We start from the raw sequence: 10,676 nt of genomic DNA, 5'->3' as shown, positions 1-10,676 counted from the left end.
CACGTCATTCCTCCAGGAGCCAATGGAAAGCCGCTGAGCGATGCGCCGGAGTATTTGCTGCATGAGCACCGGAGTATAATCAGGGAATGGGCGCCCATTTCCTCCGTCCATAGCCCGCGGGAGGAGAACGACAGCGAATGAACGTATATACTCCGGTAAATTGCGATCTGTTCGAGTTGGGGAGATGTCACCGTACTTAAGCGGGAGCATAATCTCCCAAGACCTCCCAGCTGGGTAAACTTTTGTTTACAGTAGCACTAATCATGCATCGACTTCCCATAGTGTGATCACAACACGAACGAACTCAGCTGTTAGGCAGCTTCTCCGCATGAGAAAGGCATGCCGTGAACACCAGGAACACCGCATTGCTTGAAGGAGCCTTGTCATGTATCGTGTGCTTTCCAGATATCCTTTGTGCTTTCCATTATTGAAACGACTACTCATGCGTCCCTTCTGTGCGTAATTGCAATGACGTCGACGATGAGGGTGACTGAGGGCAGGGATACTGGTAGACAGGCAGCTTTGCGCTTCTCGTTGTAGGAGTAAACCCAGAATGTCATTGCTGATCTTTTTTAACGTAACGTCTACAATAACGAGCCAGATTTCGCATAATCGTCGGTAGTACGCGCCATAAGTGAATAAATAAGCCGAGAATTTATTATTATTCAGCAAAACAACTTTTTCGTGTTTACGTTTGTTGAATGGGGATGAGGATACTCTGTCCATGAAAGCATTCCGAGAATCTAATCGTTTGCAAATACACTGTAATGCGGACACTATTAAGAGCACTATGTGTTCTATTAACTGAAAACGAAAGGAGTTTTTTGCTTAGACAAAAGGAGAATGATTTTGAGCACTCTCCATTGGCAGAACGGTATCTGTCGGATTTAGATCACTATGTACTTTGCTATAAACAAATGGTAAAGTAAGCCTAAGAAAGGAGCAAACTAACAAAACAATTAGTTCGGACTGTTCCGGACACCTGCATCAGGCGGATTGCTGATGGAGCCGCTCATATTGGTCCTTTAGCTCAATGTTCATTACGTTCAGCCACAACTACAGCACAAGTTAATTCTGAAAGTTTTTTTAGCTTGCTTACTGGATGGAAAAATTATCCGAGTTATATTACATTGCTTCACGTCAATATTCAGTAGGCGCCGAATCTCATTTCCCAAAATGAAATCAATCAAATACCTCCTCCTGAAAGAAAGATATACATTCACCATGATAGGCCATGCATCAGTTAAAGACAGAGGTAGGTGAATATAACAACAGCGTGATCGAAGATGGAGAACGGGAAGAAAATACGGGGGAGGCTTAAAGGCGGAACAGCATGGCGCGTTCTTCGCAAGCGAAAGACGCGACGCGCAGAGAACGCCGGCGTTGCCGTGGTCGCAAGTGCACCAGCATGGAAAGAAAGCAGGAGTAGAGAGCAGGGGTGTGTTCGCACCGCGTTTGTCGGGTTGTTAGATTTTCGTCAGAAGCGCACGCCAACTTCAAAAAGTTTCGCCGAGATGCATCGAGGTCAGCGTCGTCTGGCGGCATCAAAAGAAACCAAACAGTCGTCTTCACCCAAAACTCTGCTCCATGGGGGACCCAACGGCGGAATATTTAGATGGCGTTCGACCAAAAAAAAAAAAACGCGCACGTCCCTCCAAGCGCGCGTCAATCGCGCCTGAAATCGCGCCATGCGGTTCCACCTTAAAACCTTCTACGAAAGGAGTAGCAGAGTTCAAACACGTACCCTTGTTGGCCCTGATAAACATAAAGCATTCGTCAACACCAAACACGCGGTTCTATTGGAGAAGGTGTATGACACTCAACCAGGCCGGTGCTTCGCAGACTACATCCGCTGCTTTCTCAGCGACCGACAATATAAAATAGCTAAGAATAATTTCACTACGACGAATCATGCGCTAAGACGAGGAACGCCCCAAGGAGCAATACTTTCTCCAACACTCTTTAATGTTGCTCTAAAAGATCTTCAAACCGAACTAAACTCAATTCCAGGGCTTAGGCATATCATCTATGCGGATGATATTGTTGCGAATATATTTATAACTTATTTACAGTGTAGGATGGTCCAGCAGTCAATATGGCGGTTGTTACTTCCAGCACACCGACACGTCGTCTGCCTCTTCTTCGCACACCTCACCGTAGTCACAGCTGCAACCCCGCTACATCGACCTCCGGCGGCGAAAGCGCCGACTCGGCGCCTGTTAGCAGGTGGTGGGCGAAAGGTACGGCTTCAGGCGAGCGACGTGGACGACGTTTGAAGACGTAGAGGGCGCCGTAGGGTCCAGAGGGGCGATGTCATAGGTAACCTCAGTCACCTGGCGTAGCACACGGTAGGGGCCGGAGTATTTGGGCAGAAATATCACGCTTTGGTGCACGACAAGTAACGCTGGCGAGCAGGAAAGCACACTACAGTAAGGAATAAACACCGTTGCGCAGTACCTCGCTAGTCTTGGACTTCAGTGCTCCCCTCGAAAATGCGAATACATAGTCGTCCTGAATGACCATACCAGAGTAGAAGAAGAAAGACGACACCTCATCCAGCTTCACGTGCATGGACAAACGATACCAAGAAAACAACATATACGTATTTTGTGATTTTATTGGCAGCAGGATGGCAGATCAGACATGTGGATGCAACTAACTCGACAGATCAGTCAGATCACGCATATGCTCAAACGAATAGCGAACAAGAATAATGGTATCAAATGAGCTGAGCTCCGGCGCATCACAGAAGCCTTAGCATACTCTAGGATTATGCACGGCTTTCCATACAAGCACCTCACCGCGACCCAACTCCGCAAACTCAACAACCTCCTTCGAGGCATCACGCACGTAACCCTTGGGGTACCAAGCTACGCACCAAATGCCTTCGTGGATGCGACAGTAATATACAGCAACTTGAGCGAAAGACTAGTAATGCATGAAGAAGGTCAGACAGGCCCTGCAGGGCCGTCGCTTACTAGAACTTGTGGAACACAATACCGCCAATCTGCCTCCGATACCACCGCCAGCTCCCCCATGTAACGCACTTCCATATATCGACGTTAGACCCATACTAAAACACATGTACATTGAACGAGATGTTGAAAGACGCCAATCGCGCTGCCGCCGACAGCTTCAAAGTGATACGACCTCATACCACGCGGATGCCAGCTTTAGAGCTGGCAAAAGCGTCACAGCAACAATGGACCCACGTCGTCACATAATTGTAAAACACCATCACGACGTTCTTTCCGCGGCAATAGCAGAAATACTGGCCATACCGCAAGCCATCACACAGCATGAGCACGCCTCTCAAGAAATCAGGGTTTGGACATACTCACGCGCAGCCCTACGGGCTTTCCTCGAGAACCAACTCCCTCCAAACGTACTGGCTGAGCTCACTACGTATGGGCATCATAATTCCGCTATATTAGTACACCTGGAAAGGATGCCAGTTCACTCTTCTTCATTGGGCAACTCCCGGACGCACGCTGAGGCCTCAATACCCTGGTGTTCACATACCTCGCAAGGTTGTACTGACATTTATCTGCCGACAGTGGACCGCGCAGAACGCCATAAGGAACGAAGGGCCCGCCTGAAATCCCTCCGAATAGCCCGAAGAGAGCTTCCTAGACCTCCCGATGCTTTTTCGAGAAAAGAAACCGCGCTCTTGAGGCAAGCACAAACGCACTCTCTACCGATTGACTTCGCACTGCATAAAATACAACATGTCTCAAATACACCTCATTGCCAAGTGTGCGGTTCCATACCGACTCTATCCCACACATACTGGCACTGCCCCAGAGCCACTACGCCACAACGCCATTCACTCCGATTCATCATACTTACATGGGAGTCCTGAGTTGCGAATCTGGGCGAAACCACCTCCTCGTGGGCAGCTCTCTTTACCCATATACTAACCATCTGAGGGGAGGTCAGTAAAGCCTCACCCTAGAGCTCAGACCCGCACTTAGATTTCGAAAATAAAAGCTTTTTTTTTCTCTCTCTCTTCTACGAATGAATGTGAAAGGCTATTTTAAACCATAGCGACATGCAATGGACCTGTGAGGCGAAGCGGTTACTTGTACGCAGCATGCAATGGAGTTTTCGAAATGCGAAAGCATCGCAATAGCCCACAGCCTAGCGAGCACAGGCAGCCACACTTGCCCCAGCCACGATTACAAACGAACGCGACTCGCACGTCCCCCGCCCACCCGCCTCTATTTGTAGACCGGCTATGCTTGGCAAGACCATCGCGGAGTACCGGTGTGGTGGCTAGCATAGTACCGGTGTGGAGTACGCTCTCACCCGTCTTCACGCCCCTACTGCGCTGCTACTCGCGCGAACGGCGCAGACGCAGTGGGCGCGTATCACGCGGTGACTTGTTTTAAAGCTTTTTTCAGCGGAGCTGGTATTGTTTTCGGTATGCCGCTCGCATGAGCTATCATCATCATGAATGTCATCTGCCTTTCTTGCGCGTGTAACGCAATGTGCGCCTGGCGCGCGCTCTCCAGCTGCCCCGCATTGTCCTTGGATGAACGAGAAGACGAGTACACAGAGAGAGAGAAAGAGAGAGAGAGAGAAAGAGAGAGAGAAAGAGAGAGAGAAAGAGAGAGAAAGAGATAGATAGAGAAAGAGAGAGAGAAAGAGATAGAAATAAAGAGGAAGATAGAAATATAGGGAAAGAACGGGAAGACAGAGGTAAGGAGATAGAAAGAAACAGACACAAAAAAGAGATAGAGAAAGCAGACAGCAAATTGGAAAGAAAAGGGCAAAGGGAAAGAGACAGGAAAAGAAAGAGTAAGAAAGAGATTGACTGAAATATGGGCACACTGCGCTTATAACTCTCCGTTGAGGAGAGCGCCCCTAGCGGCGGCGCACGCGTCGCTGGGGTGATTGCAGCTTCGGGCACACCGGCCAGCGGCGATCTTCGCGGCTGCTTGCTTGCGTTCTTGGTCACTTTTTGCTAACCGAATGCGCTTCCGCGATCAATCATCGCTCTCGCGATGCAGCAGCTTGAATTCCTGTGCTTTGACAACTTTTAGAATAATTCACCTAGATTGAAGATTTACCGCTTCTCGAAAGCTTCTCTGGAGAAGAATAAACGTCAATGTTGGATTCAATTTGTTCGTTGCGACAAATTAGAATTTTTCTTAGTGTTCGACTAAGAGTCTTATCGCACGGTCAGCTGGTCAGTACTTGGAGCATTGTGCTAATCAGCCATTCTTTCGACGCAATTGTTAATCACAACATGACCTCTAAAACGGGGTGTCTTAAATGCCTCGCAGGTCAACAACCGCGGGAATATTTTTCCATTATCGTCCTTATTTTTGGGGCGCAACCTTGATTGTACAATCTAGAGCCACAAGAAAAACACTAGAATCTGTGGCAGGCATTTCGTGGGCAATATTAAGACCGTTCAAGAGGAGCACTGACCCAAACGAGCGCGTTAACAAGGCGCGCGCGCGGCCGCTTTGAGACGACTGCGGTAAATGACGGCGCCAGTCGTTCGCTAAACAAGCGCGCGCAACGAAAGAAAAAGAAGTGTAAAAAAATTGCAGTGGCTTAGCTCGGCTATGCCAGGATGTACGTAGCGTTAGCAAGGGTTCAATTTCAATTTCAATTTCAATTCAATTTTATTTCATCTCAAGGATGAGGGCAGGCTCGGGAGAAAAGTGACGTTTGTCACTTGAGGAGAACCCGAGCCTCCCTAATACATGGCAAGCAACGAGGACATGGGTGAATATAGACCATGAAATATAGGCCATTAACATATAGGCAATGAACATAGACCATGAAATGTTTGGCTCAGTACAAGTGGAAAAGATGCACGTACAGTAATGCTATGTACAGAGACTAATATACGTAAGCAGTTTCTTACTGCACAAATTCCGAAATACAATGCAAAATGTGACGGAATACAGAATACTATATATATGACAACAATGCTATGCATAGAAATTGCATATACATATACACATATATATATATATACACATATACACACACATATACACACATATATATAGACAGTTCGAGTAATGCCTGAACCACTATTTTCTTGATTTTCACGGTAAAAGCACTTCCCTAATGTCACGTGTGCTGCAATTTTCTAGGATTATTTTTGCCTGTAGTAATTTATTTAATAACAAAGGAACAGTAAAACACAACATTTGTCGCCCAAAATTTGTTCTACAGAATGGAAGGTTCCAGTGTTGTTGGTGACGAGTAGGGTACGGAATAGCATGTGTTTCCAGTACAAAGATATCTAAGAAGGCACGATTGTTATGAAAAAGAGGCACGATTGTTATGAAAAATACTCGTAAAGTTTGTGAATTTGCACAATATTGTAGCGCTGAAACAGTTCGTCAGTGTGTGCATAGTAGTCGACATTTGCTATAAACCTGATCGCTTTTTTTTGTAGTCTGTATATTTTACTTATGTTAGTTGCTGTCGTACTTCCCCATACCAAAAGACAATAATTTAGATGCGACAAAAACAAGCTGTTATAAAGTGTTAGCTTAACAGAAACTGGAAGAAAATGACGCATTCGTGCAAGTATGCCCACACATTTTGATAGGTTGGTAATTAGATTATTAATCTGAGGATCCCACGACATTGTGCAATTAAAAAGCACTCCTAAAGTTTTAACGGTTTCTACAATTTCAATAGCCGCGCTACCTATACGTAATCTATTGCCTAAGAAAATCTGTCTCCGCGAATGAAAAACTACAGCTTTTGTTTTTGTTGCATTAATGAGTAATGAATTTCGTTCACTCCATGCGTTTAAGCTTTCCAACGTAGTGTTTATAAGTGTGGTCATGGCAGTCATGTCGTTACCTGTAAAGAAAATGCTAGTGTCGTCCGCGTATATTATCTATTTAGGTTTATCACTGATCTTGACAATGTCATTTATGTATAGGTTAAAAAGTAGCGGTCCTAAAATGCTGCCTTGCGGAACCCCTGTGGTTATTGCCTGGAGAGAGGAAAATGAATCGTTAATTTTTACACATTGCATGCGGTGCTTAAAATAAGATTTCAAGAGGGAAAGTGGAATGCCGCGAATACCATACATTTTTAATTTTTCAAATAAGGTAAGATGACAGAGACGATCGAAAGCCTTAGTAAAATCTATGAAAACACCAATGCAAATTTCTTTATTTTCAAACGATTTAAGGATTATTTCTTTCTGAGCTAGTAAAGCAGTCTCCGTCGACCTGCCCTTCATAAAACCATGTTGAGATAGAGATATTATGTGAAACTTCATACAAAAATTCATGAGTCGTTTAAAAATAATTTTCTCCAAGCCCTTTGAAAATATGGGTAATATAGAAATTGGCCGATAGTTCGTAAGATCATTCTTGTCTCCTTTCTTATATAGCACGGTGACAACGGACGTTTGCATTTGTTTTGGGAAACAGCCTGTTGATAGACACAAGTTATAAATGTGAGAGAGCACGGGAGCTATAATATCGATTGCATGTTTGATCGGGGAAATCTGAATACCGTCTATGTCACGAGCGCTGCTCTGTTTTAGCGTGGAAAAAATTGAAACTATTTCTTGATCATCGGTTGGTCCAAGAAATATGTTCTTTGTCTGTATTGTCATTGCGTCAGTTATATTTGTCTGTGCTGTTTGCGTCGGCTGTACAACGTTTATAAGAAAATCATTAAATCTTTCTGCAAGCTCTAAATCTGTAACCGCTCGACCATCTATATTTATTTGATTAACCCCAGGAGAAATCCGTGTCCTATGAAGCAAGACGTTAAGTTTCCTCCACAGTTCTGCACTCCCTTTGCAGTTGTCTGCATGGAATTGTTGATTTAAGTAATTTCTTTTTTCTTTCTTGATGAAGGCATTCACCTTATTGCGGTATTCTTTAAACGCTTTTAAGTCTGACGTATCCTTAGTTTTTAAAAACCTTCTGAATAGCTTTGATTTCTTTTCGATCATTTTTAAACACTCGCGATTGATCCATGGTTTGCGACTTTTACGGCATTTCTGTAGAACTTTTTCTTTAAAGTGTCTAAAATAGACTTTTTTAAATATAATCATGAATGTTTCATAGGCTAAATCTGCGGTTTCTGAAAGGTATACCGCACTCCAGTCTGTTTGGGAAAGGCTTGTGTTGAATGCTGTTAAAGTGTGAAGTGTGATATTTTGAACTGTTCTAGCGGGCAGTGCTTGTGGTTTTTTTATTGCACTCTCCGTAACAAAGTAGAGTGCAAAGTGGTCGCTAATGTCACAACATATTACACCAGTCTCAACGTTATCTTTGTTTACGTTCGTAGTAAATAGATCGATTAACGTTTCCGAGGTAGGTGTGATACGTGTGGGAGTTTCCGTTACTATATCGTAGCCACTCGACTCGACCGTAGACACAAACGTAATTGCGACAGCAGACGACTCCAGTATGTTGATATTAAGGTCACCGCCAAGAATAAGTTTTAAATTGTTGTCATTTACATAATTTAATAATTCTTCAAGGCTACTAATAAAAGTATTGACAGATGAATCGGGTGGTCTATACATGACAGCATAAACGTAATTACGTGAAGTCAAAGTTAGGCACTCAATGTCAGCATGGACATAAGAAAATTTTGGTATTATTTGAGCGTCTATGCAGTTTTTCACTAGAACCATGAGGCCACCGCCTTTTTTCTTTGTTCGGTTGAGAAAGAAAGTATTATAACCATCTCGCTTGTAAATCTCGTCGTCTGAAGTATACCAAGTTTCCGTAATCATTATTACGTCGAAGGGAAAAGAAAACGTATCAAGAAAAATAGATAGATCGTCTTCCTTGTTCCGTGCTGAGCGAATGTTTAGATGAAGGCAGCACAGATTATCGCTACACCGATTTCCTACAAGGTTATTAACGTCACAAGGTGATACCGCCATGGCGAAAGAGAAGCTGCACCGCAATTCAGGATAGCATTTTTAAGCAATCTTTTCAATATCGCTTGCGTCGCGAATGTGCAATACATGTGAGCCTTCATCTTTTCGTGCAAGAATACGCCCATCATTTGTCCACACGAACCTCCAGTTCGCTGCTTTCTTTTTAGCTATTGCCGCTCCAAGAAGCTGCTTTAGGACTGGGCATAAGTGTTCATTGATGAACACAGGTGTGTTAGAGGCGTGACCGAGGTCCTGCGTCGAGATCCGCGTCTTCTTTGCTTTCTGCAGCACTAAATCACGTTTTGAACGGCTGCGGAATTGCACTATTATGTTCGGTATTGAACTGGCATTCTTTGCTGGTACACGGTGACATTTTTCAACATCATCTTTGGTTACAGACACATTCAACAGTCCGCCGATCCTGTGAAGGGTATTTCCAAGATCTTCCTCAGCAAGTTTGGGTATTCCCTTAATCTCAAGGTTACATTTGCGGGAGTATTGCTCAGATGCAGTTATCCGCTGCTCTTGTTGAGACATTTGTTTCTTGAAAGCTTCGCACTCGGTTCTCAACTGCTCATTAGTGCTTCTGAGTGACTTGTTATCCCCCACAAGATCAGCATTCTCTTTCTTTATTTGCTCAACTTCGTCGTTCAAAAAGCTCACACTGTTTTTCAGGTCTCTTATTTCCTTTCTTAGCTCTCTCTCAATTGACGATTTAAATTCAATCATCTCCTTTCTCATTTCTTCTCGCAACTTAGTCAATTCGCTCATAACTACAGCAATACTTCACACAAGAAATATATCACCACCTTGGCAGCAGAAAGGCAGCAAAAACAACAATATTTGTTTAGTATATAGAAAATGAATGCAAACCTGCAATAATCGAAACAGGCGTGTGAGGAACAAGCTTTCGCTGCCCCCGCTGCTGCCAAGTGAAGTGCAGGCCTCCGATGCAGCTGGTTTTAAAGAAGGTATCCCCTGGTGTTGCTTTATGGCGGTAGTTTTCTTGCTTCGTCAGGGCTTGCCTCCCGAAACGTGTGACGCAGTCAGCGATGCGTGGCAGCACAGCATGTGACGACGTGTCGATGATGATCAGCCGATGAGTTGTCAACTGCAATATTCGAAACAGGCGTGTGAGGAACAAGCTTTCGCTGCCCCCGCTGCTGCCAAGTGAAGTGCAGGCCTCCGATGCAGCTGGTTTTAAAGAAGGTATCCCCTGGTGTTGCTTTATGGCGGTAGTTTTCTTGCTTCGTCAGGGCTTGCCTCCCGAAACGTGTGACGCAGTCAGCGATGCGTGGCAGCACAGCATGTGACGACGTGTCGATGATGATCAGCCGATGAGTTGTCAACTGCAATAATCGAAACAGGCGTGTGAGGAACAAGCTTTCGCTGCCCCCGCTGCTGCCAAGTGAAGTGCAGGCCTCCGATGCAGCTGGTTTTAAAGAAGGTATCCCCTGGTGTTGCTTTATGGCGGTAGTTTTCTTGCTTCGTCAGGGCTTGCCTCCCGAAACGTGTGACGCAGTCAGCGATGCGTGGCAGCACAGCATGTGACGACGTGTCGATGATGATCAGCCGATGGGTTGTCAACTGCAATCGAAACAGGCGTGTGAGGAACAAGCTTTCGCTGCCCCCGCTGCTGCCAAGCTGATTATTCTTAGCTTTCCAGATTGTCTAGGATTATTGGCCTTCTTCTGTTCATTCTTCGTACGCTGAACCGCTAATTTCCAGGCAACTACTTCGGCATCCGATGAGATAAGCTTCTCGGCTCTTCTGCGCCGTC

The sequence above is a fragment of the Rhipicephalus sanguineus genome, chromosome 9 (assembly GCF_013339695.2).
Source record: "Rhipicephalus sanguineus isolate Rsan-2018 chromosome 9, BIME_Rsan_1.4, whole genome shotgun sequence".
Classification (NCBI taxonomy): domain Eukaryota; kingdom Metazoa; phylum Arthropoda; class Arachnida; order Ixodida; family Ixodidae; genus Rhipicephalus; species Rhipicephalus sanguineus.
This window is presented reverse-complemented; position numbering follows the sequence as displayed.